Source organism: Bubalus kerabau, chromosome 1, assembly GCF_029407905.1.
Source record: "Bubalus kerabau isolate K-KA32 ecotype Philippines breed swamp buffalo chromosome 1, PCC_UOA_SB_1v2, whole genome shotgun sequence".
Taxonomy (NCBI): domain Eukaryota; kingdom Metazoa; phylum Chordata; class Mammalia; order Artiodactyla; family Bovidae; genus Bubalus; species Bubalus kerabau.
The window spans coordinates 18131886-18157388 of NC_073624.1; the positions used below are offsets into that span (position 1 = coordinate 18131886).

At 42.4% G+C, this 25503-nt stretch overlaps 1 pseudogene; it reads right to left on the minus strand.

Annotated features, from left to right (window-relative positions):
• Positions 1 to 7746: 7746 nt before the first annotated feature.
• LOC129644254 (antigen WC1.1-like) overlaps positions 7747 to 25503 on the minus strand; it is a 41945-nt pseudogene continuing 24188 nt past the window's right edge.

Here is a 25503-nt window from a genome sequence, read left to right on the forward strand (position 1 = left end):
AGGAACACAAACATACCATATATTACTCTTTAAAATTTTTGTTTTACAATATGTTCTTGTCAATGGGACACTTCAAAATGTTTAAACCTGACAGAAAAGCATTAAAAAAAAAAAAAGTACCAATGGAAGAAAAAAGTGTCAGAAACACACCTGTCCTTTACCTGGTGTGAAGATGGGAACCACTGCAATAAAAAAAAAACTCTGAATCCATTCTCCTGGGGAGCACGCTCTGAACATCCACACTTGGGTCTATTGTTCTTTAAAATCATTTCAGACTTAAAATCAATTCTTTGTTACCAAGTGAGAAAGAGGCCCACTTTCAATATTCACTTTCATTGATGCCGTCTGCATTTCCTCTTAAGCGGTTGGTTTCTGGGACAGAGTTAGGCAGGGACACGCTGTTTGAAGGATACCCAGTCTCACAGCTAACCACAGACTCAGTGGTGAAAACAGTGAGCAGAACCGCTTTAGGAGTGAACCCTGGCATCGGAACCGTCTCTCGGATACTGTTCACTGGGGGAATTAACCCTGGGTTTGACGTTTGGGAAGCTTGACGGGTTGGAGAAGCGGCCTCCGGAAGGAAGAGAGGGCTCCTCAGCTAAACGTGCGGGCAGTCCTCCATCACCTCCTTGGCCCCGAGGGACGAGCCCTTCGCAATCCCCCTGCCCACGGGGAGGGGCCTAAAAGGGGTCTGGGGGCTCAGAGGAGGGGGAGCCCGAGACGCCCGCAGGGGTGAAGCTAGAGGAGTGAGGCGAGGAAACCCCGGGACATCCTGGACACCACAGTCATCTCCCATGGCCCCACAGGTCTGGGCTGTGGTTTGGGAAGAAGAGGTGAGACTATTAACAAACTCTTCCCTTCTTTCAGCCAAAAGAAAACAAAGCCTCTTCACAGCTTCTTTTAATAATAATATAAACCTGATTTGTTTTTGTTTTTGTTTTTAAAGAAAGAGTTGTAGGTGGAAGAACTTCAAGGAAACAGAGGGAGCTGTTACCCGTGACAGGCCCTGAGTCTCCCGGGGGGTGCCTACGGTGTGTGTGGTGGGGGGGGGGGGGTCACCCACTCTTCCCGAACCCGCTCCGCAGGCGGCTCAGTGTGAGTGCAAGTGACACTGCGTGCTTTGTAAAGACCAAGGCAACTTGCATTTACCGTCCTGCGCTTCCTCTGCATGTAATCTCCTCCTAGTCATCCTCTGTACTCTTACCCCTGATCCCTTCCAAAACACTTTCAATATGTCTGCTGTTCCGTACTGTTTCACCTATAAAGCAACATATATATTAAAAACAGATTTGTTTGCAACCAAAAAAAGTGCTTAAAACCATCTTATGCAACTGTTTTCACTTCATTTTCAACCAAAAAAAAAAAAAAAAAAATCAAACACATTTGGGTTTATGAATACTGAAAAAAAAAAAAAAAACAGTGAATCTGATTATTCTCATACATGCATTTAAAAAATGTGCCTTTATTCCCCATGTTAACTTACAGTAACTGACTCATTTCCATACCTTAATGAGTTGAACTCTTGCTTGGAAAATATAGAAGGTACAAATATATAGAACTTTCAGGATTAAAAAATTTTCTGAATATAAAAATGCTTTCTATGTTTCAAAAATAACACTTTTGGATTCTCATTGTAGTTTTGGGTTTGGTAACTTAACTGTTAAGTACCCAAGGGTTTTTTAAAAAAATAACATGGTTTTAAATACAAAGTTATCCAAGAACCACTCACATCTGTGGATCAGCCCCATGAAAAGTTTAGTTTCTCAACAAGAAAACCCCAAATATTCTCGTCATAAAACAAAATTCCATTATCAAAAAATAGCTTAAAATAGAAAACTGTATGCCTTAGTGATTGTGACCTTCTTTGTCTCTTTTCACAGCCTTTGTTTTAAAGTCTATTTTATCTGATATGAGTATTGCTACTCCTGCTTTCTTTTGGTCCCTATTTACATGGAAAATCTTTTTCCAGCTCTTCACTCTCAGTCTGTATGCGGCCCCTGTTTTGAGGTGGGTCTCTTGTAGACAACATATGTAGGGGCCTTGTTTTTGTATCCATTCAGCCAGTCTTTCTCTTTTGGTTGGGGCATTCAACCCATTTACGTTTAAGATAATTATTGATAAGTATGATCCCATTGCCATTTACTTTATTGTTTTGGGTTCGAATTTATACACCCTTTTTGTGTTTCCTGTCTAGAGAATATCCTTTAGTATTTGTTGGAGAGCTGGTTTGGTGGTGCTGAATTCTCTCAGCTTTTGCTTGTCTGTAAAACTTTTTATTTCTCCTTCATTTTTAAATGAGATCCTTGCTGGGTACAATAATCTGGGCTAGGTTATTTTCTTTCATTGCTTTAAATATGTCTTGCCATTCCCTCCTGGCTTGAAGAGTTTCTATTGAAAGATCAGCTGTTATCCTTATGGGAATTCCCTTGTGTGTTATTTGTTGTTTTTCCCTTGCTGCTTTTAATATTTGTTCTTTGTGTTTGATCTTTGTTAATTTGATTAATATGTGTCCTGGGGTGTTCTGTCTTGGGGTTATCCTGTTTGGGACTCTCTGGGTTTCTTGGACTTGAGTGATTATTTCCTTCCCCATTTTAGGGAAGTTTTCAACTATTATCTCCTCAAGTATTTTCTCATGGTCTTTCTTTTTGTCTTCTTCTTCTGGGACCCCTATGATTCAAATGTTGTAGCATTTAATATTGTCCTGGAGGTCTCTGAGATTGTCCTCATTTCTTTTAATTCGTTTTTCTTTTTTCCTCTCTGATTCATTTATTTCTACCATTCTATCTTCTAATTCACTAATCCTATCTTCTGCCTCTGTTATTCTACTCTTTGTTGCCTCCAGAGTGGTTTTGATCTCATTTATTGCAGTATTCATTATATATTGACTCTTTTTTATTTCTTCTAGGTCCTTGTTAAACCTTTCTTGCATCTTCTCAAACCTTGTCTCCAGGCTATTTATCTGTGATTCCATTTTGATTTCAAGATTTTGGATCAATTTCACTATCATTATTTGGAATTCTTTATCAGGTAGATTCCCTATCTCTTCCTCTTTTATTTGGTTTGGTGGGCATTTATCCTGTTCCTTTACCTGCTGGGTATTCCTCTGTCTCTTCATCTTGTTTAAATTGCCGAGTTTGGGGTGTCCTTTCTGTATTCTGGCAGTTTGTGGAGTTCTCTTTATTGTGGCATTTCCTCACTGTGTATGGGTTTGTACAGGTGGCTTGTCAAGGTTTCTTGATTAGGGAAGCTTGTGTCGGTGTTCTGGTGGGTGGAGCTGGATTTCTTCTCTCTGGAGTGCAATGAAGTGTCCAGTAATGAGTTATGAGATGTCTATGGTTTTGGAGTGACTTTGGGCAGCCTGTATATTGGAGCTCAGGGCTGTGCTCCTGTGTTGCTGGAGAATTTGCATGGTATGTCTTGCCCTGGAACTTGTTAGCCCTTGTGTGGTGCTTGGTTTCAGTGTAGGTATGGAGGCGTTTGATGAGCTCCTGTCAATTAATATTCCCTGGAGTCAGGAGTTCCCTGGAGTCAGGGTTTGGACTTAAGCCTCCTGCTTCCAGTTATCGGTCTTATTTTTACAGTAGTCTCAAAACTTCTCCTTCTATACAGCACCATTGATAAAACATCTCGTTGAAGCCCAACGCCACAGAAGTAGCTGCAGGTTCTTTGGAGTCAAAAAGGTACAGTCACTGGCTAAGGAAACTTTTTAGTCCTCTGGTTATATGTGAAAGCAACTGAAGAGCCCATAGGTTTAAGTTTCATTTGCTGCAAAAAGTATTTTCCTCCTTGACTGCAGAGTTCTCAAAATTTGATTTTCAAAAAGAAGGTGCATATCACCACTAGATACATCACAACAAACTCTGAAAATCTCTCTCTCTAAGGATACACAAGACAAACCACAACACACTCACATGTCTTCTTAGAGGAGACAGGGTATTGGGATGATTTATCATTTGGCAGTTTTTCAATTAAAACCACACAGGAATGTCACAGGATGAAAATTTGCAATTAAAAAAGTACAGCTGCACCATCTATATGATATAAGGAAGGAGATGAGGTGCAGAAAGATTTCTTTGGCTTATATAACAGACAGACTAATTAGTTTTTCACTTTGTGAAAGGAGAGTCCTCTGGGGCTGATCTTAAAGGATGCTGTAGAGAGCAGGACAACTCAACTGTTCTGTACAACAGTTAGAACTGTGAACTGATGATTTTGGATAATGATGTGCTTTGATTTTTTTCTCTTTACTTTTCGTGAATCTACTGTAGGTTTTTACATTTTTATTGCCACATGGTTCACATAAAATATCTTATAGATACAGTAGTCTCTATTACACTGATAACAAATTAATTTCAGTCACATAAAAAAGCTCTACCTTTTGATCCCCTCCCTACACTTTCTGTTTTTGATGTCAGAATTTACCTCTCTTTATATTGTATATCACTAACAAAATATTTTTCTCTATAGTTATTTTATTCTTCCCCCTAGACTAGAGCTAACTGGTTAACACACTACCATATTCAGTGTTAGAGTACTCTGTATTGGATTACACATTTACATTTACAACTCTGTTGTAAAATTTCACTTCTTTCATATAATGATTAACATCCTTCATTTAGCTTGAAGAACTCCCTTCAGCAATCTTATAAGACAAACCTGTGTTGGTGAACTCCCTCAACTGTTGTTTGTTTGGGAAAGTCTTTATCTCATCTTCATTTCTGAAAGACAACCTTCCTGAAAAAAAGTATTCTTGGCTGGCAGGTTTACTTTCATCAGTTTGAATATATAATCCCTTTCTCTCCTGGCTTGACAGGTTTCTTCTCAGAAGTCCACTGATATTCTTAAGGGAATTCCTTTTTTGTGAGCATTTGCTTTTATCTTGATGCTTCTAAAATTCTCTCTTTGTCTTGATTATAAATGATGTGTCTTGGAGACGATCATTTTGAGTGAACTCTGAGGGGTGACCTATTAGTTACATGAACTTGGAGGCCTAAGCCTCATCAAATGTGTAACTTATCTAGTGTTATTTCTTGAAGTACAATCCCTGTCTCCTCCTTCTGGGACTCCAATAATGTGCAGGTTGTTACTGTGAATGTTATCCCAAAGTTCGCACAGGTTCTTTCACACCTTTTCATTCTTTTTGCTTCTTTGTCCTCTGGCTGGCTAATTTCAATTTTCTTGTCTTGTGCCTCAAAGATTTTTCTGCTGTTGCTGATGCTCTCTGTAGCATTTTTTATTTTGTTGCATTTCATTCATTGTAACCTTAAGCAACAGAATTTCTGTTTGGTTCCTTCTCTTTTTGTGCCTCATTGCACAGCTTGAGGGATCTCTTTTTTTGCCTCATTGCACAGTTGCCTGACCAGGATAGAATACAAGCACAGCAGTGAAAGCATCGAATCCTAACCACTAAACCATCAGCAAACTCCCTGTTTGCTTCCATTTTTATGATTTCAGTCTCTGTACAGAAAAAAAAAAAAAAAACTGAATTTATTCTGCAGAGCAACTCAGAGCCTGTGCACCACTACTCTGTGCTCTAGGACCCGCAAAGTGCTAATAGGAGCCGGCATGCTACAAGTACTGAAGCCTGTGCACCTAGAGCCTATGCTCCACAACAGGAGAAGCCCCCACACAGTGAGGCCTGCTGTCCACAAAGAAGAGTAGTGCCTGCAAGCCGCAACTAGAGAAAGCCCATGTGTGTCAACAAAGACCCAGTGAAGCCAAAAATTGAAAACAATAATAATAATAAATAATTTTTTAGTCTTATTTTGTTCACATATTCTTTCCCTGGATTTGATTGTTTATCTGCATTTTTTGGAGCTCCCTGAGCTTCTTGGTGGGTATACTTTATTTCTTTCATCATATGTCATTTATTTCATCACTTCCCAGTGGTGAATAGCCATGTGAGCTGCCCTGGGAGAAGTCCTGGGCATCTTCCCATCCCCAAGCACAGCCTAGAACTATGAAGACTGCAAGCGTGACTGTAGGTCGGAGCCCTGGACACCATGCAGAGCCATCCGCCAGGAACTGGGTGGGTTCAACTCACAACCAGGCCATCACTCTCAGGTCTTAGATTAGTTCAGCAGCCTCTCCACATGTCCACAGTGGAATTGGGGGGGAGGGGGGTGTTGTGAAATGTAATCTTTACTTGGCCACTCCTACCTGACAGCTCTCTCTACCCTGAAGAATCACAGCAGGATCACCTTTACTTTTTCAGTAGTAACCATATTAAAGAAACATTGAAACAGTATGTCTTCAGAGGAGCCCATTAGTCTGAAATACTTCCTTTAAGAATTCAGTCATATCAGACCCCTCCATCCACATCTTTGAAATGTAAATAGACAAAGGTACCTGATTTTCACATCTATCCCTTCTTCTGGATCCCCTCTGTCTAGGTCTCACTTTCTTGCCCTCTTGCCCCACGTGGATGCAGGGTGTGGGTGAGCACAGATTTGCCATCCATCAACTAGAGAGAGATATGAGCTGATATAATTTGCTCAGAAGGATAGCTAATTGGACAGACAAGAAATGACAATGTTCTGAAGAAATAGTAGGCAGGGATGGGAAGAATGGATTCATAAGGATTTGATAACCAACTAGACATGGGAGAAGAGCAAGGAGGAAACTATATCTGCTTGAGGAATAAACAGATAAATTAACCTAGGGAATGAGAGATGAAAAGGCAGAGGTAGTTACCTAGAGTTAGAGTTTTAATTGACCCATGAACACTTAAGCAGGATAAGGAAAGCTGTATCCATTCTCTCCCACCAGCAAATTCCTGCTTTGAAACCCACACCCAAGTCTGGTGCCCAAGAATAGGTTAAAAACAGGTGATGTGACATTTCAGGGAAGAACATACAGGAATGTTCAGGATTGGGTTTTTTCCCTGAGTTTGCGAAATGAAAATATCTCCTGCCATATCAATAAACAAGAAATGTCACAGCCATCAATGATTTCTGGTCTCCAGTTGTGAAGGAGGGCTCCCAAAACTGGTCCAGGGGATACTGCCACCCCCCATGGTGACGGCTGAGGAGCTGGGGGATGCAAGAAGCAGCCATCTGCTGCTTCTTAAGGTGAACAGGGAAACAGGGTTGGCCCCAGATAGCTGAGCTGCATATGAAAGGAATGAATCCAGTGAGACCAGAGGCTTGCATCTTCCCATACATAGAACGCTACATTCCTTAACTTGGTACCTGATCTTTGATGTTCACATTCCCTGCTCCCTTTGCTGCAAACTTGTATACAGCCTGACTACTCCTGCTGCCTCTTTGGAGCAGTTTTCTCAGAGCTACTGAGATGCTATATCTCCAGGGCTTCAAGTCTTAAGCATTCCCACCAAATAAAATAACTCTACCAGGTTCTGACTATACTTTTTGGCCAACAAAGTCATCTTGCTAGGAAGGAGGGTGTGAATGTGGACCAAGTTTAGATACTTTTTCTAAGCCAGAGTGACCTGGAGCATCTGTGATCTCGAACAAATTCATGCCCTCATTAGCCTTTGAAGAAGGTGAGAAAACAGGGCAGTGCACTCATCGTGTATTTCCTTTGAGGAAAATGGTGTTTGAGGACCAATCCTCTAAAAGCATTTGACAAGGAATGTGGTAATTATTAACAAAGCAAAAAAAAAAATTTACTTTATTCAGAATATTTCATTTTGAGCAATTTCCATATAACACAGAGGTCAGCACTATTCTATTGAGATACAGGCAATTAGAATATCTGTGGCATGATCTTGTATTTAATACAACATCATGGAAAAGTCACTGTGGATGCTCCCAGGGCACTTAGTTCAACATCATCATACCCAGGGTCCCCTTTCTCCCCCTGGAGCAGCCAGGGGCTCTCTCCTCCTTCCCCAGGATCAGCTTCCTCTGTAAAGATGTTTAGAGAAGAGCCTGAAAGAGGAAAGAGAGGTATGATTTAGAACAGAGACAAGGGGGCCAGACAGTGAGGAGGAAGCTAGTTAAGCAAGTGGTGATGAAAAAGCATCCCTGGGACCCAGGGGTGGGCAGGGAGGCTCAGACTATTTCATATCAGCTACAGTGAGGATGGATCCCAGCTGTCCTCCCAGGTCCAGTCCATTTACTCTCTGGGGCCTCAGCTCATGTGGAAACCCTGCCTCACAGGAGACCTGTGCTCACACAGGAGCTCTGAGAAGACCTGCCTCCAGGCAGTGAAGTGCTAGTTATTCAGTTGTGTCTGACTCTTTGCATCCCTATGAACTGTAGCCTGCCAGGCTCCTCTATCCATGGGATTCTCCAGGCAAGAATACTGGAGTGGGTAGCCATTCCCTTCTCCAGGGGATCTTCTTGCTCGAGGGATCAAACCCCAGTCTACTGCATTGCAGGCAGATTCTTTACCATCTGAGCCACCAGGGAAGCCCATCAAATGCATGAGATTACCCATGTTTTGAAACTGTAGAAAGGTTTGGCATTGAGGAGCTCAAATTCACCCTTTCCTGGACAGAGACCAAAGATTACAGGGGATCAGCTAATCCCCACTCACCTGTCTGAGACCTCATCCCATCTTCTTTCTTTGGGAGCCCTTCCTCCCTGCTCCCCTGAGAGGCAGGAGGAGCCCCAGACACTGGTACTTCTTCAGCATCATCATAATCCTCACCAGGGGCATCAGTCCTTTGATCTGGGGCTTCTGAGGGCAGAGCAGGGATCAGATGAAACCACAGTAAGTGGGTTGATCTGGGAAATACCTAAGATCCCTTCTGACCCAGAGTTTCTGAGCTGCTAAATAGAGGCACCAGTCACTCCTTGTTTCAAATGATTTTTTTATCTGAGACCATGTTTCATTTTGATGTGTCCATAAACCAAAACATGATTTTACATATCTTAATATTTCCTGACTGAAAATATATATGTCAAAGCAACTCTCCCACCTTTGAGCATTATTAAATACTTTGACAAACTGTGCTTTACAGATGTTATTTTTAAAACCAGCATGTGTCACTTGTGATTCTGAACACAGAGAGCCCAGCCCCAAATGTGCAACATCACAGAATAGCCAGAGAAGGAGAAGGACAGACCAGATCCGGACACAAGGGATCCCTCTGGTCCATTCAAGGAAGACTGTAGAGGAAGACTTCCCTTACATCTCCTCTCTGTGAGGAGGGAAACTGTCCTCTGCAACACTCAGCTGAAGCAGGTCCACCTCTATTACCTGGAGCAGATCTGGAGTCAATTTTGTCCTCACCATCTGACAGGAAGCCTAAAGTGGAGACAAACATCACACAACACACAGAATGACCCTCCCACACCCACGGGACCAGTGTTCAGGCTGAGAAGGGATGGGTCTGGCTCTTGCAGTGTAGACAGAGGCTGGGGCTCACGGGGCTGTAAGAGGCCATCCTGCCACTTTGGAGAGCTGCCTCTGTGAGCCTGGGGAATGTGTGGGGTCTGCAGATGCTGAGAAAATGCACACACCCAGTGGGTGTGACAACCAGAGGTCCCAGGAGGGCAGACAGAGACACCCACCTGGGCTGCCAAGAAGACCCTCCTTCTGAGTCACAAGGTGATCAAGCTCCTCATACATGGCTTCAGCAAGAGCATCTTCATAGCTGGATAAGGCTGAGAGATCCCCAAGCAGGTCAGATGCTGCCCCAGACACCCTGGTCCAGCAGGCCCACCCTTTATCTCCCTGATGTTCACACAGAGGCTGCCTGGACCTCAGGAGCATCTCCCACCCCGTGCACCATGTCAGCACCTTCTTTCCTCGTCTGACCTGAATTCACAGCTCAGCCCCGACTCTCTGGTCTCATAGGAGAGGCTATGAATTATAAGAGTTCATGCCCCAGTCCTAAGAACCTCTGTCTACTCACCCCTTAGAGCGCAGCACGGAGCGCATGGAGTTCTTCAGACTCACAACAGAGACCTGGCCTAGGTTCCCCTCCTCACACCTGCCCCATCTCCTGCTGCCACACATTCTCCCTGGTCACTGGTTCCCCCTGAAGCCCACCTCTGCACTCTGCTCTCCATCTGAACACCTGAGTCACCAGGATGATGAGGACCAGGAAGAGAAGGGACCCCAGGATGAGGCAGAGGACCCCAGGCAAGGAGAAGATGCCAGGGAGAGGACTTGAAACTGGTCTGGACCCTAAAGAGAACAAGGCAACAGGGGTGGGAGAAGGTCCTTGGCACAGAGAAACCCCCTGTGCCAGCATTTCCAGGGGCTCCAGACAATAGCCTCCCAGCCTCAGACACAAGTGCACTGACAGTGACCTGGCTCCCCCAGGTCTCATCCTGAGATGCGTCAACTCCACTCCGGCCAGTGTGGCCCCGAGGCAGAGCCGGGGATTGTCAGGGAGCTGCCCTGCCAGGACAGCCTCTGAGGACCCGGCTCATCTCTTCTCCTTGGACTTCAGGAGACAGAGCATCAAACGGTCCTGGGACCCGCACCTCAATGATGAGGAGCAACACTCAGGGGCAGGTGGGAGAACCTTAGATTCTGCAACACAGGAACCAGTCTCCCTTGGACCCCAGTCATGAGAAAAATGCGGCCCCAGGAACCAAGGCAGAGGAGTTCCCCAACATAACGCACTGGGCTCCTCCCCAACAGCCAGGGCTCCTCAGGCTCTTTCCTCTCCTGAGCTGTCAGAGGGCCCACAGAACAGGTCCCCAGACCTGAGTATTCTCTCCTGCCCATGGGTGTTCACAGTACCTGCGGCAGTTGGGGGCAATGTTTTCCTTACACCTAAAGAGAAAAACAGCAGTGTGAGGAAAAGAAATTGGCCAGAAAGCAGGGCAAACCCATTTTTCCCTCCTGAGCCTGAAATCAGACCTCAGTCTCCACAACACCAGTGTCCAGTCCTCCCAGCTCCCCCGTCCTAGATGAGAGCCCCAGGACCTGGACACTGTCTGAATACAAACTCCCCACCACCCCCGGCCCAGCCCACTGTCCTTGCGCTGCCCCAGCTCACCCAGGGTGGACCCCGAGCACCTCACTCACCAGAGCACCTCACACCAGCATCCTCCTCGTGCTTGCAGTCACTCTGACCCCAGGGCTCCGCAGCACAGTTCCACAGGGAGGACTCCCGGCCCCCGCACCGCACCTCATCCAGCCAGATGCTCGCATTTCCAGGGCCAAATGCCGCGGCCTGCACAGCTTCCAGGGCCTGGCCACAGCCCAGCTGCTGACACACCACCTCGGCCTCTGCCAGGCTCCAGGAGTCATCACACACGGTGCCCCAGAGGCCACTGTGCCAGACCTCCACCCGCCCTGAGCACTTGCTGTCTCCTCCTCTGAGCCGGAGCTTCTCTCTGTCTGAAAAGGCAGCAGCCCCTCCTGTGACTCCCCTGGTGGGAGGAAGGAGCCCCTGGGAGCCACAGGGGAGGGGGAGGGGCTGACATACCTGTGCAGGGGGCAGCAGTTGGACAGCTCTTGGGTCTTCTTCCTGCACACAATGGGGAAACAATGGATCAGGGACAGCTGGGGGTGATCTTGTCCCCAAATAAGATTATCTAAGGTCTTTGGGTCAGTGCAAATGACACATGAAAACACAGGCTCATTCATTAACTCCTGGGCTGAAACTTTCACTGCATCTGATCACAGCTGAAATTACTTAAATATTTACTTGTTTATCAGTCTTCACATCCCACAGCAAATATAAACATGGACATCTACAAATGTACACATCAGTTCAGTTCAGTTCAGTCGCTCAGTCGTGTCCGACTCTTTGCGACCCCATGAATCGCAGCACACCAGGCCTCCCTGTCCATCACCAACTCCCGGAGTTCACTCAGACTCATGTCCATCGAGTCAGTGATGCCATCCAGCCATCTCATCCTCTGTCACCCCCTTCTCCTCCTGCCCCCAATCCCTCCCAGCATCAGAGTCTTTTCCAATGAGTCAACTCTTCGCATGAGGTGGCCAAACTCTTAATGAAAGTTCCATTAGAAGAAGGACCTTGTATATCTTATATGTGCCATGTTTCTGCTATTAGGACAGTGCCTGCACATTGTATGCGCTCATTCAACAAATATGTATGGAAAACCTTTTCTAAATGCCTAGATAAGGGCTTCATAGTTATTGAATGAATGGATGAATAAAATTCAGTAAAATAAAACTTTAAATTCACACTAATCAGTGAAATAGTAACCAAATATAAGTGCATGGTAATAGTCTATGATAATAGCTCATATTAAAAATAATCAGTCCAGAAGCACAGAGTTAATTTATACTCAAAATCTCACATACGTAATTTTTAATGGAAAATTATTAGATAGATTATAAGCTACTCTTACCTACTATTCAGTGTGACAAGTGGGCAAGTGAAGACTACTGTTGTAAAAGGAAACGCTTTTTTAAATTTATTTTTAATTGGAAGATAATTGATCTACAATGCAGTGTTGGTTGTGTGTGTGTGTGTTAGTCGCTCAGTCGTGTCTGACTGTTTGTGACCTATGGAATGCAGCCCACCAGGCTACACTGTCCATAGGATTTTCCAGGCAAGAATACTGGAGTAGATTGCTATTCCTTTCTCCACTGGATCTTCCCTATCCAGAAATCGAACCCAGGTCTCCTGCCCTGCAGGTAGTTTCTTTGCTGTCTGAGCCACCAGAAAAGCCCATAGTGTTGGTTAGGAATCTCTTCAAAAGGAAATATACAGGAAAGACTTAGTAGAATTCTAAGAAGATATATGTACACATATATGTACACACTGAGTAAGGCAGAAATTTTTGCAATAGAGTAAAACAAAAAAAACCTGCTGAGAAAAATTTGCATTGAGAAGATGCGGAAATAACAAACAAAAGACTGAAAAGTATATATAAAAGAATTGAAGCTGAGAGAAATAAATACAAATTCAAAGCAACACAAAAAACCAGAAGGGTAAATAGTACCTGTCGTAAAGTATCAAAATTTGTATATTCTTTCCAGATCATCCTATCAAACCTCATACCCACTCTATGCAGAGAACCTCTGAGAAAATGATGGCAGGACCTTTGTGAGCATGTTGCTCATTTTCATGGTCAAAGACTTTACCACCTCTCAATTCTCAGTGTTTAATTATAGGAAAAATATCATCAATGAAAGGTCTAATAGTTTAATGCCTCTTTGGCCTCAAATGGAAAAGACAAAGAGATGAAAAAAGAGAGGCAAGGAAGGGAGTGAGCCTCTGCTTTTGAAATATCTCTTGCCACAGTCTTAGCTGTGGGTTTCAGGCAACATTCAGCGTACCATTCAAGGTGTACCTGAATGGGGGGTATGTGTTTGTGTATGTGGAGGGGGAGGGAAGGAGAGAGAAAAACAGAGAGAGAAATGTTGAAGGAAGTAAGGTGCTATGGTTTAACTATTTGTCGCCCTCCCCAACATTTATTTATTTCATTCAACATTTATTTTCAAAATCCCAGTTCCCAATGTAACAATATTTAGTGGTGGGGCCTTCTCAAACTCTTCTAAAAACAGAAGAAAGAAACACTTCCAAACTCATTTTATGAGGCCAACATTATTCTGATACCAAAACTAGATAAGGACACCACAAGAAAATAAAATTACAGGCTAATACTCTGATAAATACAGGTGCAAGAATCCTCAACAAAATATTAGAAAACTGAATTTGAGAATACACTAAAAGAATCATACACCATGATCAAGTGATGTTTGTTCCAAGGATGCAAAGATAATTCAACATTCATAAATTAATCAATGTGATACACCAAATAAAGAAAATGAAGGTAAAAGTCATATCTCAAAGGATGAAGAAAAAATGTTGACAAATTCAAAATCCATTTATGATAAAAACTCTTTTACAAAGTAGTTATAGAAGGATTGCATCTCAATATAATTAAGGACATATGAGAAGTTCACAGCTAACATCATATTTGACTGTAAAAAAACAAAAGCTTTCCCTCTGAAATCAGACACAAGACAAAATTATCTACTCTCACCACTTTTATTCAACTTAGTTTTGGTAGTCCTATCCAGATCCATCAGGCAATAAAAAGAAAATCAAGACAACCAAATCTGAAAGGAAGAGGCAAAACTGACACTATTTTCACATTGAAAAGTGAAAGTGTTAGTCGCTCAGTCATGTCTGACTCTTCACAACCCCAAGGACTGCAGCCTGCCAGGCTCCTCTGCCCATCGGGATTCTCCAGGCAAGAATACTGGAGTGGATTGCCATTCCCTCGTCCAGGGGACCTTCCCAACCCAGGGATCAAACCCGGGTCTCTTGCATTGCAGATGGATTCTTTACCATCAGAGTCATGAGAAAGGAGACTCCCTTACATGATACTATATATAGAAAACCCTAAAGACTTCACCAAAAATATGAGAACTAATACACTCAGTAAAGTTGTAGAATGAAAAATCTATATACAAAAATCAGTTGCATTTCTATGCACTAACAACAAACTGCCATGAGGAGAAACTGAGAAAACAATTCTATTTACATTTGCATGAAAATGAATAAAATATCTAGGAATAAATTTAACCAAGGAGGTGAAAGACCTGTACACTGAAAACTATTAGATACTGATGAAAGATACTGAAGATGACTCAAGTAAATGGAAAGATATTCTGTGCTCGTGGAGTGGAAGATCTAATATTATTAACATGCCCATACTACCCAAAGCAATCTACAGATTCACTGCAATCCTTACCAAAATGTCAATGGAAATTTTCACAGATACAGACAAACAATCCTAAAATTTGCATGGAACCACAAAAGACGCTGAATACCAAAGCAATCTTGAGAAAGAGTAATAAAGCTGGAAGTGTCATACTTCCTGTTTTCAAACTATATTACAAAGCTATATTAATCAAAACAGTATGTTGTTGGTATAAAAATGGACACAGAGATCAATGGAACAGAATAGAGAGCCCAGAAATAAACCCATATTTGTATGGTCAATTAATTTTTGACAAAGAAGCCAAGAAGATACAATGAGGAAAGGACAGTTTTTTCAGTAAATGGCATTGGGAAAACTGGACAGCCGCATGCAAAAGAATGAAACTGAACCACTATCTTACACCACACAAAAATCAACTCAAAGTAGATTAAAGACTTGATCACAAGTCCTGAAGCCATAAAATTTCTACAGGAAAAAACAGAAAATAAAATCGTTGACATCAGTCTTCATGAGGATTTTTTGGATTTGACACCAAAATCAAAGGGAACAAGATAAAAACAAGCATTTGGGACCACATAAGGCTACAAAGCTTCTGCCCAATTAAGGAAACCATCACCAAAATGAAAAAGCAACCTATGGAACTGGAGAAAATATTTACATATTATATTTCTGATAAAGATTATTATCCTAAATATGCAAGGAACTCACACAACTCAGTAGCAAAAATCAAACAATACAACTTTCAACAATGGGCAGATAAACTGATAAATATTTTTTTAAAGAATACATACAATTTGACAATAGGTACATGAAAATGTGCTCAACACTACTAATCATCAGAACATACAAATCAAAACCACAATGAGATATCACCTCATATCCTCTAGAAAGGCTTTTATCAAAAAGAAGAAAGAACAGGCGTTAAGGAGAATGTGAAGAGACAGGAAAGCTTTTGCACAATTAGAGGGAATGTAAGTTGATGCAGCCCCTATGGAAAAAGTATTGAGGTGCATCAAAAATTAAAAATAGAATTGCCATACGATTTAGCAATTTCACTTTGGGGCATTTGGGGCTGAAGGAAACACTAACTTGAAAACCCAATGTTCAATGCAGCAATATTTGTTCGGTTGCTAGGTTGTGTCTGACTTTTTGCAACCCCATGGAGTGCAGCATGCCAGGTTCTTCTGTCCTTCACTATCTCCCAAAGTTTGCTCAAATTCATGTCCACTGAATTGGTGATGCTAACTATCTCATCCTCCGTGGCCCACTTCTCCTTTTGCCTTCAGTCTTTCTCAGCATCGGGGTATTTTCCAATGAGTCAGCTCTTCTCATCAGGTGGCAGAAGTACTGGAGCTTCAGCTTCAGCATCAGTCCTTCCAATGAATATTCAGAGTTGATTTCCTGAATGGACTGGTTGGATCTCCTTGCTGTCCAAGGGACTCACAATTCATTTGTGGCATCCAAGCACCACAATTCAAAAGCATCAACTCTTTGGCACTCAGCTTCTTTATAATCCAACTCTCACATCCATACATGACTACTGAAATAAACATAACTTTGACTATATGGACCTTTGTCAGCAAAGTGATGTCTCTGCTTTTTAATACTCTGTGTAGGTGTGTCATAGCTTTCCTTCCAGGGAGCAAGCCTCTTTTAATCTCATGGCTACCATCACCACCAGCAGTGATTTTGGAGCCCAAGAAAAGAAAATCTGTCTGTATCCCCTTTCTCCCTTTTTATTTGTCATGAAGTGATGGGGCCAGATGCCATGGTCTTAATTTTTAGAATGTTGAATGTTGAGCTTTATGCCAACTTTTTCACTCTCCTCTTTCACCCTCAAAAAGAAGCTCTTTAGTTCCTCTTCTCTTTCTTCCAATAGAGTAGTATCATCTGCATATCTGAGGTTGTTGATATCTCTCACGGCAATCTTGATTCCAGCTTGTGATTCATTCAGCCTGGCATTTCCCATGATGTATTCTACATATAATTTAAATAAACAGGGTGACAATATACAGCCTTGACGAATTCCTTTCCCAATTTTGAACAAGTCAGTTGTTTATATTCAGTTTCAACTGTTGCTTCCTGACCTGCATACAGGTTTCTCAGGAGGTAGGTAAGGTGGTCTGGTGAATTTTCCACAGTTTGTTGTGATCCACATAGTCAAAGGCTTTAGTCTAGTCAATGAAGCAGATATTTTTCTGGAATTCTCTTGCTTACTCTATGATCCAACAAATGTTGGCAATTTGATCTCTGGTTCCTCTGCCTTTTCTAAACCCAGCTTGTACATCTTGGAAGTTCTCAGTTCACTTATTGCTGAAACCTAGCTTGAAAGACTTTGAGCATAACCTTGCTAGCATGTGAAATGAGCACAACTGTGCAGTAGTTTGAACATTCTTTGGCACTGCCCTTCTTCAGGATTGGAATGAAAATTGACCTTCTCCAGTCCTGTGGCCACTGATGAATTTTCCAAATTTGCTGATATATTGACTGCAGCACTTTAACAGCATTACTTTTTAGTATTTTATAGCAATATATACAAGAGCCAAACAAGGTAAGTCTTCACTGATGGATGAATGGATAAAGAAAATGTAATATAGACATATATCCACCCATAAAAAAGGAGAAATTTTGCCAGTTTCAACAAGGATGGACCTTGAGGGCATTATGCTAGGTGAAACAAATCAGACAGAGAAAGAAAAATACCATAAAATCTCATTTATATGTGTAATCGTAAAACAAAAAGCAAGTTCAGAGATGTGAGTACTTGGTGGCTGCCAGAGGTGGGGAATTTGGTGTGGCAAATGTAGTCAAAAGGTATAAACTTGAGTTGTAAAATTAATAGGTGAAGAGATATAACATACAGCATGGTGACTATAGTGAATACCATACTGTCTATTTGAAAGATGATGAGAAAATACATCTTAAACATCCTCATCATATAAGAAAAATATTTAACTATAGATATATGGTTATGGATATAACTAGACTTACTCTAGTGATCATTTATCAATATATAAGCATTATGTTGTACACAGCAAACAATTATATCAATTAAAAACTTTTAATAAAGCAAGTTTGGAACATGTGGATTAAATTAGCTCCATCATTTTAGAAACTCAATTTAAACGTATCACTTAGATTTTAAAATATCAAATCTCAATACTATCCTACAGGGTTGGGACAGACACAGAAACAGATAGTAAGTCACCTGCACATGAGATGTAGGCTTCCTCCTTTGGAGAGCAGGAACTGTATTTCCAAGGGTCAGAAGGACACTGCCAGAGAGAGGTATCAGTTTTCTGACATTGGATTAAATCTACCCACTGGGGTCTAGAACCTTCCCTGAGACTAACAGAAGAGTTGAGGGTTCCACTGTCCCACAGCCAAGCTGTCTGCAGATCACGGACACAGTGATGTCTTCCATGGGGCTGCGGCAGACACTGCCCCAGGTCCCGTTGTAGAAAACTTCCAGCCACCCAGCACACTGCTGGTCCTCGTTCACCATCCTGAGGGCCAGGAACTCTGAGATTGAAAGGGAGGAGATAGGACACAGTGAGCACCCCACTCAGTGCTCTGGGTTTTCCTCTCTCCCCAGAATTGTGAACACTCATCTCTGACTCAGCTGAGGAAGCAAATCCACTAGATGACCAGAGTGAAATCTGTCTCCTTTTTATCTGACTTTGCCCATCTGTGTCTGTCTTTCTAAATATTTCTACCACCATGATGTAGTGGTTATGAACTGAGAGGAAGACCAACCTGGACACCTGCAGGGAGTGGAAGCTGATACCTGCTTCCTGACAAAACATCAAAAAGAGTGTATGAAAGGGGTGTGATGTGGACAGTGTGGAGGCAGATAGAATAATGGACCTGTGACTGCTTCCTTATCTGGCAAAGGGGACTTTACAGATGTGATAAAGGTAAGGACCTTGAGATTACCCTATTGAAATATGATGGATTAACCACCTGAGCACAGTCTAATCACAATCTTAGACTCACTATCCTTTAGAGTGGAATACTTTTCCTCGTTCTGGTTAAAGGGAGATGTGAATATAACAGTTAGAGATGTGGAGTGTTGCTGGTCTGATGATGAACAGAAGCAGGTTACGAACGAAAGCAGGCAGGCAGTCTTTAGAAGCTTGAAAAGACAAGAAACAGATTCTTTCCCAGAGGCTGAGAGGTGATGTGACCCTACTGAAACCTTGATCCCCATCCTGTGAGATTCCTGCTGGACATCTAAGCTACAGAAGTGTAAGGAAGTACATGTGTTGTTTTAAACCATTAACTATGTGGTGATTTGTTACAAAACAAAAAAACTAGCACCTTGGCTTTAAGACTTCTCTACCATATGTACCAGAAGAGTGAGCCCTGATTTCAAGGAAAACTGAGAAAAGGCTCTGCCAGCAAACACTACTGAGGAGAAAGGACCAGAATCTCAGCTGCTGCAGGAGGCAGTGAAAGCACCTCATCTTCACGTCTGCTGGAAAGACAGGTTCTATGGGAGGAAGCCTCCTTCTCTGATGCTTTCAGCATCTCTCCCTCAGGGATCAGACCCCCGTCCTCCTGGGCCCTCCCCTCCCCTAGTCGGTGGACAGTGTGGAGTGCTGACCCGAGCAGATGACCCCCGCATCCTCCTTGTGTCTGCAGTCGTGCGGCCCCCAGCCCCGGGAAGGGCACCTCCACACGTGGGACTTCTTTCCTGTGCAGCTCAGGTCGTCCAGCCAGATGGGCCCTGATTCTGCCCCGAAGTGAGCAGACCCCGTGGCATTGAGGGCTTGTCCACAGCCCAGGTGCCTGCACACCACGCGGGCATCGTCCAGGTCCCAGTTGTCATCACAGATGGTGCCCCAGGAGCCCTGGTCAAGGATCTCCACTCTCCCGGCGCAGGGACCGCCCCCATCCACCAGGCGGAGTTGTCTGCTATCTGAGGAGAGAGAAATGGGACAATGAGGCGTTGACCTGGGGAATGAAATGGTCTTCTGTCCTGTGGGACCTTCACCTGAGCAGTAGGGGGCGCTCTCCTTTGAGGCTGCAGACCCTGCTTGTAATGACAGGGAGTCATTGCACTGGGGCAGCACCTGGGTGCGGTTTCCTGAAAAAAGAGCGATGATTAGAGGGTTGGGAGGGTTGAAGAGCAGGAAACTCAGTTAAGCAAAATAATTTTTAGGAGGGGAGGGGAGTTTGGGGGGAAACAGTCCCTGGCTGTTCACCTGAAACTGTAATAACATTGTTAATCGGCTAAACCCAATACAAAGTAAAAAGTTCAAAATAAAATAATAATAATAATAATAATGACCTAGTGATGGAGCTGAGATGAAAGCTGTAACATACCAGTAAAGTTACCATAATCTTAGTGTTTCCTTTCTCTATGAACAGCCCTGGTCCTGACAATGCCACGATTCCTGCTTTAAGCCAAGCTTTGCCCTAAGAATGAGTTAAATTAGTTGCTCTATCCTTAATCTACCCCTACATAGAAGAAGCAAAACAAAATCCTTTCTGAAGGGTTTGTTCAATTTTTTTATCTACAATGTTTGTGATTTTAAAAACACTTCTATAAAAGAGATCTCAAAAAAATAAAAATAAAAGAGATCTCATGGAAAACAAAAGGAAAAAGAAACATTAAGAAAATTTCCCAGGGTATTTGGCTCTTAGAGTTACCTGACAGAGAGTTTATTTTATTTATTTTTATTAATTTTTATTTGAGCATAATTGCTTTACAACGTTGTGGATGCTTCTGCTGTACAGCAAATTCAATACCTTATATATACATGTAAGGGTTTCCTAGGTGACTCAGTGGTAAAAAAATCTGCCTGCCAAATAGGAGACCAGGGTTCCATCCCTAGTTGGGAAGATCCCCTGGGGAAAGAAATGGCAACCCACTCCAGTATTCTTGCCTGGGAAATCCTATGGACAAAGGAGTGTCGCAGGCTACATCCATGAGGTCACAAAAGAGTCAGATGCAACTCAGCGACCAAACAGCAATGACACACACACACACACACACATATATCTTCTTTCTTGGATTTACTTCCTATTTAGGTCACCAGAGAGCACTGAGGAGAGTTCCCTGTGCTATACAATAGGTTATTATTTATCTATTTTATGTGTTCAGTTCAGTCTCTCAGTAGTGTCCGACTTTTTGTGACCCCATGAACCGCAGCACACCAGGCCTCCCTGTCCATCACCAACTCCCGGAGTTCACCCAAACCCATGTCCATCGAGTCGATGATGCCATCCAACCATCTCATCCTCTGTCGTCCCCTCCTCCTCTCGCCTTCAATCTTTCCCAGCATCAGTGTCTTTTCCAATGAGTCAGCTCTTCACATCAGGTGGCCAAAGTATTGGAGTTTCAGCTTGAACATCAGTCCTTCCAATGAACACCCAGGACTGATTTCCTTTAGGATGGACTGGTTGGCTCTCTTTGCAGTCGAAGGGACTCTCAAGAGTCTTTTCCAACACCACCGTTCAAAAGCATCAATTCTTTGGTGCTCAGCGTTCTTTATAGACCAACTCTCACATCCATACATGACCACTGGAAAAACCATAGCCTTGACTAGATAGACCTTTGTTGGCAAAGTTTATGTGTGCGTGCATGCTAAGTCACTTCAGTCGTGTCTGACTCTGTGACACTATGGATTGTAGCCCATAGGCTCCATGTCTACGGGATTCTCCAGGCAATATCTATTTTATACTTAGTATCAATAGTGTAGGGCTTCTGAGTCTGGTGGCTGAGGCAGTAAAGAATCCACCTGCTGTGCAAGAGACCTGGGGTGATCCTTGGGTTGGGAAGATCCCCTGGAGGAGGGTATGGCAACCCACTCCACAATTCATTCCTGGAGAATCCCCATGGACAGAGGAGCCTGGCAGGCTACAGTCCATGGGGTTGCAGAGTCGGATATGACTAAGTGCACAGCACAACACATCAATAGTGTCTATATGTCATATATGTCAATCTCAATGTCCCAATTCATCCCACTCTTCATTTCCCCTCTTAGTATCCATATGATGTTCTCTATGTTGGTGTGTCTCTATTTCTGCTTTGCAGTAAGTTCGTCTCTATCATTTTTCTAGATTCCACATATAAGTGATGTTATACAGTATTTGTTTTACTCTTTCTGGTTTACTTCATTCTACATAACAATCCTATTTCAAACCCTAAAGATGATGCTGTGAAAGTGCTGCACGCAATATGCCAGCAAATTTGGAAAACTCAGCAATGGCCACAGGACTGGAAAAGGTCAGTTATCATTCCCATCCCAAAGAAAGACAATGCCAAGAATGCGCAAACTACCACACAATTGCACTCATCTCACTAGCAAAGTAATGCTCAAAATTCTCCAAGCCAAGCTTCAACAAAACGTGAACCGTGAACTTCCAGATGTTCAAGCAGGTTTTACAAAAGGCAGAGGAACCAGAGATCAAATATATAGAAAAGCTAGTTACATGGTAAGTGCCTGGTTAAACAATACTGTATAACAAAGTTTCCCCCCAAATTTAGCAGCTGAAGGAATTTTTTTTTTTTAATTTTGATCATAATTTCCTGGTCAGTAATTTGGGAAAGACTCAACTTGGCAGTTCTATCTTTGGGGTCTCTCATGTGGTTGCACTTAGATGTTATCTGGGGCTGATATCTCTAAAGGTTTGATTGAACTGTGGTTATGTAAGGAAATTTCCTGAAGTATTTTTTTGGTTGGGGATTAGGAGGGATAAAGGAGCATCCTGTCTGCAACTTAATCCGGAAAGATTTTACATACTCAAGGGTAAATGGGGCAGGAGAGGGACAAAGGAGGAGAGAGAGGGAAAGCTAGAACAAGACAGAGAAAGAGAGAGAAAACTAGAGGGGGCGGGGGGGGGGAATAAAGAAAGAAAGAAGACTTAAAGCAAAATACTAACCTAACATTTGGGGAATCCAGATAAAGTTCAGAGAGAATTCACTCCTAGAAAACCTTCACTAAAGGAAATACTAGTAACATCAAACCCATGAAATGCCTAGGAGAAAACCTAGGTAAAGATGTGCAAAATATCGGAGAGAAATTCAAGACCAAATTGAATGAAGGGATATATTTTGCCAATGATTTGGGACACTCAATGTTGTCAAAATAAATCATTCTCAAATTTATATACAGATTAAAGCTAACCTCAATAAAATTCCCTGATGCTTTTGTGTGTATGAAACATGACAAGATGATTCAAAGTTTATGTTGTTGTTCAGTCACTCAGTCATGTCTGACTCTTTGCAACCCCATGGACTGCAGCACGTCAGGCTTCCCTATCCATCACCAAATCCCAGCGTTTACCCAAACTCATGTCCATTGAGTCAGTGAGGCCATCCAACTATCTCATCTTCTGTTGTCCCCTTCTCCTCCTGCCTTCAATCTTTCCAAGCATCAGGGTCTTTTCTAATGAGTCAGCTCTTCACATCAGGTGGCAAAGTATCGGAGCTTCAACTCAAAAATGTATACAAAATACAAAAACTAAGAATGACCAAGGCAGTTAGGAAGAACAGCAACAACATAACTTCTTAAAGTTACCCAGACTTACTATGTGTTTTTAGTCACTCAGTCATTTCTGATTCTTTGTGATCCAGTGGACCATAGCCCAGCAAGCTACTCCCTCCATGGGGACTCTCCAGGCAAGAATACTGGAGTGGGTTGCCATGCACTTCTCCAGGGGAAACTTCCCAACCCAGGGATCAAACCCAGGTCTCCTGCCTTACAGACAGATTCTTTACCATCTGAGCCACAATGGAAGGTTCAAGATTTACTATAAAATTACAATAATTAAGAAAATGTGGTACAGGTGGAAGGATAGACAAATGACACAGTAGAACAGAATAGAAAGTCTAAAAGAAGTACTCAGACATATGTGCCCTTTCGTTTATCACAAAGGTGGCACTGCAGTGGGAAATAGTCTTTCCAGAAAAAGATTTTCAGTCAACTGGATGCCCATATGAAAACATGACACTTGACCCTTATCCTACACAGTTATCAGTCCTAGAGGCACTGTATGATTACATGCAAAATAAAAGTAATTACACTTCTGTGAGATACTCTCAGAGAATATTTTTGTGATTTTGGAGTAGACAAAGTTTTTTCTAGGAGGATATAAGGAGCTCTATGGACTGGAACAAGGGACTGGTTCAAAACTGAGACAGGAGTACGTCAAGCCTGTATATCGTCACCCTGATTATTTAACTTCTATGCAGAGCACGTCATGCGAAATGCTGGGATGGATGAAGCACAAGCTGGAGTCAATATTGCTGGGAGACATATCAATAACCTCAGATATGCAGATGACACCACCCTTATGGCAGAAAGTGAAGAGGAACTAAAGAGCCTCTTGATGAAGGTGAAAGAGGTGAGTGAAAATGTTGGCTTAAAACTCAGCGTTCAGAAAAGGAAGATCATGGCATCTGGTCCCATCACTTCATGGCAAATAGATGGGGAAACAATGAAAACAGTGACAGACTTTATTTTCTTGGACTCTAAAATCACTGCAAAAGATGACTGCAGCCATGAAATTAAAAGATGCTTGCTCCTTGGAAGAAAAGCTATGACAAACCTAGATAGCATATTAAAAAACAGAGATGTTACTTTGCCGACAAAGATCCAACAAAGCTATAGTTTTTCCAGTAGTCATGTATGGATGTGAGAGTTGCACCATAAAGAAAGCTGAGCACTGAAGAATTGATGCTTGTGAACTGTGGTGTTGGAGAAGACTTTTGAGAGTCCCTTGGACTTCAAGGATATTAAACCAGTCAATCCTAAAGGAAATCAGTGCTGAATATTCATTGGAAGGACTGATGCTGTGGTTGAAGCTCTAATACTTTGGCCACATGATGGGAAGAACTGACTCAATGGAAAAGACCCTGATGTGGAAAAATTCTGAAGGCAGGAGGAGAAGGAGATGACAGAGGATGACATGATTGGGTGGTATCACCAACTCAATTGATATGAGCTTGAGCAAGCTGCGGGAGATGATGAAGGACAGGGAAGTTTGATGTGCTGCAGTCCATGGGATTGCAAAGAGTCGGACATGACTGAGTGACTGAACTGAACTGACTGACTGAAGGAGCACTACATGTACAGTAAAAAAGGTGAATGAATTCACTTAAGATTAGTAACTTGGCTCATTGAAGTACACCATACCATTAAGAAAATTAAAATATAAGACAGAATTAAACACAAAAAATAATAATAAATATTTATTCCAAAAGTCATCATCATGGTAATTTGCACCACTGTATTTGTAATAGTCAAAACCTGGCAACAAACTCAAATTTCTGCCACTAGTTGAATGGATCAATGCATGGTCATGTGATCATTCAAAGGAATACTCTATAGTAATCAAATTGAATACAATGTTGCCATAAACAACATCAGGAGTGAGAAATTAGACATGAAAGAAAACATTCTGTATGGTTACACATAAAGTTCAAAAACTGGGAAAATATTCTATGGCAGTACAAGTCTTAGGTAAGCAGTCTTCCCTGGAGAGGAGAAGGACACATCTATTGGGAGGTGATAGTGATTCTGTGGTGCTGTGCATGTTCTCTTTGTAGATCTGGATTGGGGAACATGACCCTAGGTATACACTTACTGTTTGTACTTTGTTCTCTATTATTGTCCTTAAATAATAATGTTTCATAAAAATATTATTCATCTAAGAATTTCTTTCCTGACATAGCACTTCTTAGCATTTCTTAGCACTTCTTTCCCCTGAAAAAAAATGAGTAAACAATGAGAATGCTATGGAGCAGGACCTTACGGAGCCTTCTCAGGACAGACCACCCTCATGTCCTGCACCTGCTTCTGTCTGTAGAAAAGCCTTAGCCAAAGAATGAATTTAATCACAGAAATGAAAAATTTTCAGAAACATAGGAAAACAGTCAAATAGGATAAAATAATAATAGTTTAGCCCTAAACAAAGT